General features: G+C 40.8%; 1 long non-coding RNA gene across 1 annotated transcript; it reads right to left on the reverse strand.

The window, feature by feature from the left end:
• Positions 1-4,003: 4,003 nt before the first annotated feature.
• On the reverse strand, positions 4,004-7,014 carry LOC133923982 (uncharacterized). The gene is made up of 2 exons (XR_009910701.1): positions 6,610-7,014; positions 4,004-5,656 (listed from the first exon to the last, which is right to left on the reverse strand). It is a non-coding gene; the product is annotated as an uncharacterized LOC133923982 (long non-coding RNA).
• Between the last annotated feature and the right edge of the window lie 1,992 nt (positions 7,015-9,006).

The following is a 9,006-nucleotide window of genomic DNA, read 5'->3' on the forward strand; positions in this document are numbered from 1 at the left end:
CTTCCTGTTAAAGTGCAGATGACAAGGACATACACATATAGCCACATTAAACTAGCTTTGAAAGAGCAAGGTCTACCCCATTTTATAACCACATATTACAAGTTTAATTTTATGTAGGACATAGAAAGATAACAAATATGCTTCTGCTAGCTTATCATTTAACATGCATAAGGTTTCAAAAGGTTATATTCTAACTAGTTATAGACATATGAAACAGCCCTCCAAAAAGAATTAAACACCCTCCTACAAGTCAAATCATGTCCTCTTCTATAAGCTTCTACATAACCGACATCATGATCCTCAAGTAAACTAACCATTAGACATAATATGAGGTTGTGCTAGAAATGACTAAACCGACAAGGCATCATCACTATTACATAGACTCCATCAACTATAACCAAAAGATTAAACCAAATTCACAGATCCAGAGCAAGTAGGTATAATCATCCAAATTAATGAGTATAATCTTGTGTGCTGCATTATTATAAGTGGAGGTAGCAAAAATAACAAGTTAAAGTTGTGGCAACAACCGCCACGCTCACTTGCCTTTACCGACGATGAAGACAAGACATATATGCATCGGTGCAACACGACCTGCTCAAGCACTCATATATCAGCACCACATCATACCACATGAAATACAAATAGCAAGGAATATAGTCCTACACCCCGCAACCCATCCAACGAACAAGTCGACACTCGTCACATTCATTTAACTGCAGCAATGTTGCTTCACTTTTTCGTACCTTTTTATTTACAACAGAAATGATAGGAAACAACTAACAGCGAGATAACCTCTAATCCCCTTCACTAATCCACCACCGAACATGATCTACAGATCATAATCATCCATAAAAACATGAGGAACATCAGGGGGAAAATTTTACCTAGAGTATCCTTGGGAAACAGTGAGGAACCATGAGGAAAAGCTATGAATCCACCCTATCCTTCTTCCCTTGAGTCCTGCTCTCTTTTTTTCCTTTTTGCTGCAAGAGCAGAAAAGAGGGAGAGGGAGGGACGCCTGGACAGGGGGCTGCGACCAGGGGAGGGAGAGAGGGGGTGGGTGGAGGCAGCTAGGGTTGGGGAAAGGGTGGAGGTCAGCTAGGGGAAGGGGAGGAGCTAGCAGCTAGGCCTTGGGCCAACTGTGAATGGCCAGCCTGGGTCCAGGTTGGCTTGACCCACTCCATGCATTTCTTTTTTTTCTTTAAGAGAAACATTCTGCACAATTTTTCATCTCCCGCGATTTGCTGGAGAAACAAGAAAATGAATTGACAACAAGAAAAATTTCCAGTAAAACATCTATTCGACTTCTACGGCATCACATTCTCCCCTCCTTAAAAAGAATTCGTCCCCGAATTCATCCACTCCAAAAACAACAACCAAATGGCAAGGACAAAACGGCACAACACTCCAAACGTACTCGGCTCAGAGAGCACTAAGTACCTCGCACACGAAACTTTTACTTTGGTATGCAAGACACTTCATGCTTGGAATGATTCATCCAGAGAATTGTACGACACCAACATCTTACCAAGGACATGCTTCGAAGATCCCCAGCTACGCACTGGATGAACTTAACCGTATGGTCCTACTCCACCATGATTGGTCGAAGCCCAAACTCAAATCCAAGTCTCAAAGATACTCTCTCAGCAATGGGGTAAGAAAGAAAAGCCCTAAACTTGACTCTCTCAAACTTCGACAACTCGTACTAAAAGGACAACCTACCCTACCAAACTTTGACCACAACAAGCCAAACTCCAAAACTAGACCAAATTTACACAACAACCGTGTGTGGTTACCAAAATGCCTCCAAAACACACTGCTTACTACTGGAACAGAGCTCGAGGAGCCCCTGTCCAAGTCTTGCCTTCTGACTTCCTAAGGAAAATGGCCACGCCATCCGACCTCCTTCACACCTCAGAAGAGATAAACAAACTAAGGAACTCATAACTTTCTATTGAAAAGCACTAGCCAGGCATTGGACACTCACCCTATCCACCCTCCAACAACTCGAGCATGCACCACCGGGGGAACACCCACTGTGGCTTAGCAACGGTGCCACACACTTTGCTCAACCGGTGCCACTAAACTCGCATAAAAACCCCGATCTGAACAAGCAACCTATCCAGACTCCTTGGGGTTATCCTTTGCCTCGGCAACAAACTTGGAGCCGCTACACGAACTAGTCCCAAAACTGGAAAACATCAAGCTAAAAACTAGCTTTAATTCCTCAGCTCCACTCGGTCCTCAAGACAAATGGAAAGAAAAGAAAGGATCATGTGTTGGACCGCATGAAGAACCACAGATGGAACGCAGAAACAAACCCCAAAACAACGCCTCTAGCTACTAAGACAAGACACTTAGACCTTCCACCTTGGGACACACTCAAAGAACGAGACCCGCTCGGTCGACTACCAATGCTCACCAACCCACATCCTAATAGCATCACAACCTGATGCCACTGCACACCTCCTTGAAGCAACCTCCTAACAACACCCACGACCAAAGGGTCAGAACAACTAAATGACATGGCAGGAATGATGGCTCGCCCATCGAACACAAGAGAACTCACCACAGACCAACCAACACCTTCGGCTTTGCCCTACAGGCACCAGCCTATAACACTTCAAGACTCAATCCTCACAAACGGATCACCGGTGCAAGCTTAGGAAAGATGCCACTCTACTAGCATCGCGCTGACGTAGCCAACTACCACAAAACAACCGCTGCTTCTAGAGCCTATGAACCACTCCACAAGGACAACTCAAACCCCACTAAGAAACAAGACAAGCCTTTAAAGCCATTGACAACAAATAGGTGTAACAAAGAACTCTACAAAACCTCTGCGGCTTCAAGCAAAACACTTCACCCAAATCAACCCAAAGTGCAAGCTCTCTAGCTTAGACACTAGGTCTCAATACAACTAGCGCACACCACTTAGCAACATGGCTGTAAGCATCTTTCAAAACCATTTCAGGGCTCCACAAGGGTCCAACTCTATACACGCCTCTACGGTCAGCATACAATTGCCTCAGCATTACAGGGAAAACCTACACCATGCTAAAGTCAGGCTGAAACATCGCCACTCCAATCTATAGGTCATGGCACACAACGATCCACCTCTCCGATATATTGAGAATAAATAGTTAGAATGCATGACATGGGGGCCAATCCATCCATCATTCAACTACTTGTTCGAATATGGATAGTGGGTCGCAACCCTAACACTCGGGCAATCCTCACTAAGCAATGCAGAGCAGGCATTGTCGGGGCCCTCCACTCAACCTTTCTGCATTGCCCAACACAACCTGTTCTCTACAGGTTTCCAAAACTTCTCGGGTTCTACAAAATACACAGACTACCAAAAGCTGCTCGAATGCAACACCACTCCACCTAGACAACTATATCACCTTAATGGTGCACCAACCACAAACACCCACTATGGTGTAAAGCGAACATCAGCATAAACATATAGCAAAGCAATTGGTGACTTTAGGAATAGACAATAATAATACTATCATACCACAAGCCATAAGTAAACAGAAGAACTCTCAATCATCTCTAATGCTAGATAACCAGCAGTATAATACATTCAACATGGCATAAAGGAAGACAAGAGAGTAACCTCATTAGCATGCATCAACAATAATAACATACTACATCGGGATATCAAACAATAGAAAACACAACATACTGCATCAAACAATAAAGTAAGAAGAAAATTAGAACCACCTACACCTCATCATCAAGTGGTATGCAAGGTATGCAAGGTATGCAAACCCGTAACCTTCCTATATGTGCATGTGTGTCAAATTAAACATTATTTTTTTCTGAACCTAAAGCCTAGGCTCTGATACCAACTGTAACACCCCTTAGCCACCAGAAACCTGGGATGTCACTAAACTACGCAACCTATAACTTGCCATAATAAATAAAAAAATGACAGCTTCTCCTCTATGAAAATAAGCATCGCGGAAGCATTAACACAGATAAACAAGATATACAGAATATCACAACCACACTGTAAACCTCAAACACACGACTCTAACGACTAAACATAATTTATTATTACAACTCGGTAATATTAAGTGAATACATGAAGTGCAAGATGTGCTTCTAATCCCTTCCCTCTATGCTAGCTTCAAGTAGAACAACCTGGGGAGGAATATTGCAAAAGTGAGATTGGGTAATCTCAGCAAGCGAACCACTTTAACAAGCTATTTAAACCACAGTATTTAAAACATCACTTTAAAACTTAAACATGTATAAAAGACATGGCATTATTCATCATGTTCATTTTTAAGCAAGTTAAATAGTTACCTCTAAAAGAAGATCAATAAGAACGTGTTCATAGAAAACATAACTATAACATAAGTAAGATAGAAAAAAAAACTATCTATCCCATATGACATGATATTAACATCAATAAATGATTTCAACTTCTAAGAGTTAAATAGGACTTGTAAGATAATATAATCATCCAAGACATCATGAATAGAGTTCAAGCCACATTAATAATAAATGACAGTTTTAAGGATAACTCACTCGCAACCACATACCTTCTACAATTAGTAAAATTACTCAAACATTTTCATACCATTCATCACATCCAAATTGAATATGAAAGATTACTGTAACACAATATGATGCATATAGATACTATACAATGCAAATTCACATAGGACTTCAATACCTTCATAAATTCACAAGTCATACCACAATGAACATATCCACGGAGAAGCGTCACTTCTCATAATGACCTCCAATGCAACTTCAATATATCCAACAATCAATTCCATATGACATGCATATGAATGCAATGACATGTCTTCTTTTACATCGCACCCCTCCTCGGGCAACGTACGATGTGTACCGGTACGGTCGTGATCTTTACGACAACTTCCAATGCATATGAAATGCAATGCAGTGCAATGCACATGATATACTTCAAATGCCAAAATATAAATTGCATAGTACACAACCATGAACATACATCAACATAAAAGCATTTTCTACATAATTAGTATAAGCCACTTCCATCCACACATATCCACAATTCCTTCTTCCTGTTAAAGTGCAGAGGACAAGGACATACACATATAGCCACATTAAACTAGCTTTAAAAGAGCAGGGTCTACCCCATTTCATAACCACATATTACAAGTTTAATTCTATATAGGGCATAGAAAGATAATAAATATGCTTCTGCTAACTTATCATTTAACATGCATAAGGTTTCAAAAGGTTATATTCTAACTAGTTATAGACATATGAAACAGCCCTCCAAAAAGAATTAAATACCCTCCTACAAGTCAAAGCATGTCCTCTTCTATAAGCTTCTACATAACCGACATCATGATCCTCAAGTAAACTAACCATTAGACATAATATGAGGTTGTGCTAGAAATGACTAAACCGACAAGACATCATCACTATTACATAGACTCCATCAACTATAACCAAAAGACTAAGCCAAATTCACAGATACAGAGCAAGTAAGTATAATCATCCAAATTAATGAGTATAATCTTGTGTGCTGCATTATTATAAGTGGAGGTAGCAAAAATAACAAGTTAAAATTGTGGCAACAACCGCCACGCTCACTTGCCTTTACCGACGATGAAGACAAGACATATATGCATCAGTGCAACACGACCTGCTCAAGCGCCCATATATCAGCACCACATCATACCTCATGAAATACAAACAGCAAGGAATATAGTCCTAGACCCCGCAACCCATCCAACGAACAAGCCGACACTCGTCACATTCGTTTAACTGCAGCAATGTTGCTTCACTTTTTCGTATCTTTTTATTTACAACAGAAATGATAGGAAATAAATATATTTTTGAAAACTACAGAACAATACCTACAACTTTCATGGAAATACCATATTTTTATACTACCATTAAGGTGGCCTAAACTGCTACTGAAAGCAAACTTCAGAATCTGTCTGAAATTTCAGGCAGCAAGCTTTACATTTTTATATCTACCATACCATAAACCCAAAAAATCTAAAACTTTGTGTACATATGTATTGCAACCCAAGCTTCAACTTTTGTATAATTTTGATCTATAGAAAACATCATTACCATGAGCTCTGAACATTCAATACTGAAATTTGTCAATGATTGATTGCAGAAAATTCAGAATAGCATAACCGGAGCTATATCAAACGAAAAATTTCATACTACACACCATTGGAAAGCTTAACAAATCCTCTACATCTTCCTAGTTATTCGGAAAAACTGGTTTGGCCTCTAAGACACCTAAAAACTGAATAGATCTATTACTGTTCAGAATCTCGTCAGAATCTGACAGCCAAATTCAAAACTTCATATCTACTAATCTACTTGGCCAAAAATTCTGAAATTTCACTAGAAGCTAGGTTTCGCAAAAAGCTACAACTTTCTCCAAAGTACTAAAAATTAATTCGGCCTCTAACACAACCAAAAATAGCGATAAACAGACTCTACCCGATCTGCCAGGACTGCAGAGAACTAACAGCGAGATAACCTCTAATCCCCTTCACTAATCCACCACCGAACATGATCTACAGATCATAATCATCCATAAAAACATGAGGAATATCAGGGGGGAAATTTTACCTAGGGTATCCTTAGGAAACAGTGAGGAACCATGAGAAAAAGCTGTGAATCCACCCTATCCTTCTTCCCTTGAGTCCTGCTCTCTTTTTTTTCCTTTTTGTTGCAAGAGCAGAAGAGAGGGAGAGGGAGGGATGCCTGGACAGGGGGCTGCGACCAGGGGAGGGAGAGAGGGGGTGGGTTAAGGCAGCTAGGGTTAGGGAAAGGGTGGAGGTCGGCTAGGGGAAGGGGAGGAGCTAGCGGCTGGGCCTTGGGCCAACTGTGAATGGCCAGCCTGGGTCTAGGTTGGCTTGACCCACTCCATGCATTTCTTTTTTTTCTTTAAGAGAAACATTCTGCACAATTTTTCATCTCCCGCAATTTGCTGGAGAAACAAGAAAATGAATTGACAACAAGAAAATTTTCCAGTAAAACATCTATTCGACTTCTAGGGCATCACACCAAAGGTCTGGTCTGGTGGAACCAAAGGTGTATGAACATATGGTTGTGCCACAGACATCAGTCGCCACTGAGTAACAAATTCCAAGGGGTTTGGGCTGCAGCTCTGATTGGGTTCCCACGCGTCGTCGTGCCTGAAATGTGTGGTGTGATGCATGACTCTTGCAGGATTGAAGGTCTATTTTCCTAAGTTTTATTTCATGACTATAACATGTGGGCACTGCTTAATATTATGACTAGCACCTTCACCATGCAACTCACTGTATAATGCGATTGGATCATGTGGAGCCCGTCCGCATTGACTGTCTCGGCCAGCCTCCATGGCCTCTGGCATTTCTACCGCCTTGAGCACCCCCACCTTGTGATTTGATGACCTCTTGCGCGACCTCATCTAGTCCGGAGTCTATCTGATTAACTTCTTTTTGCTTTGATATGTATTCGAATGTTTCAATTTTCTTCACAAGCTTCGGCTTGTCCCTTGACTGGCTAGCGTTTATGTGGTAGGTCTGCTCACCTGCCTATTGCAATATGTTAATCTCTTCTTGCATTTTCTCCAGAGTTCTTCTGGCTTCATCGGCTGGCCGGTGGTACTCCACGGCCTTCGGACTTGCTGCCAAGCTATCCCGCATGCACTTTTGCTATGCAATTTGCCTCTCCAATTCTTCAACTTCTAGCCTCGCTGTTCTTTCTTCTTCAGTTTCTTCCTCTCCTTTGTACTTTTCAAAGTTATCTAACTCGTCAAGCTCTTCAACAAGATGTGCTTTCCCCCTCTCTTCTGCCGAAGGATTTACCAAAGCTTCGAAGCAGGCCCGAAGATTAGCTTCTACCCTTTGTATTGCTACATTTGCATTTTGCTTGAGAGCTTCTTCTTCACAAGCTTCACCATCACCTCTCACCATCACATTCTGGTTCCTATCCTTGCTGGTCATCGTTGCCTACACCAGTCAAAATATTGACTGGCTCCGATACCATAGAAGGGAGTGCTTCGGCCAAAGCCCCCACTTAAAGCAGTTGCTCCGGCAATGTTGTTGATGTATCAACATGCTTCGGCTTCTTCTTGGGTAGCATGGTCTCGGAATGTTTGATCCCCACAGTCAGAACCAACTGTTGGAAACTTGCTTACCGAACATAGGGGTGGGCCTTCAGCACTTTACAGAGACTCAAAGGCTTGTTACCTTCATATGGATACCTTCATAAATCTACAAGTCGTACCACAATGAACATATCCACGGAGAAGTGTCTCTTCTCATAATGATCTCCAATACAACTTCAACATATCCAACAATCAATTCTATATAGCAATGTATATAAATGCAATGATATATCTTCTTTTACATCGCATCCCTCCTCGAGCAACGTACGATGCATACCGGTACGATCATGACCCTAAGATCATGATATAACTTCCACTGCCTATAAAATGCAATACAACGCAATGCACATGATATACTTCAACTTCCAAAATATAAACTGCATAGTCCACAACCGTGAACATACATCAAAATAAAAGCTTTTTCTATATAATTAATATAAGCGACTTTCATCCACATATATCCATCATTCCTTTTTCATGTTAAAATGCAGATGACATGAACATAAACATACAATAACAATAAACTAGCTTTGAAAGAGCACGGCCTACCCCATTTTATAACCACATATGCTTCTGCTAACTTATCATTTAACATGCATAGGATTTCAAAAGGTTATATTTTCAACTAGTTATAGACATATGAAACAGCCCTCAAAAAAAGAATTAAATGCCCGCCTACAAGTCAAAGCATGTCCTAGAAGCTTCTACATAATTGACATCATTATCCTCAAATAAACTAACCATTAGACATAAGATGAAGTTGTGCTAGAAATGAGTAAACCAACAAAGCATCATCACTATTGCATAAGACTCCATCAACTATAACCAAAAGATTATGCCAAATTCACAGATCCATAGCAAGTGAGTAT

Source organism: Phragmites australis, chromosome 7 (assembly GCF_958298935.1).
Source record: "Phragmites australis chromosome 7, lpPhrAust1.1, whole genome shotgun sequence".
Lineage (NCBI taxonomy): Eukaryota > Viridiplantae > Streptophyta > Magnoliopsida > Poales > Poaceae > Phragmites > Phragmites australis.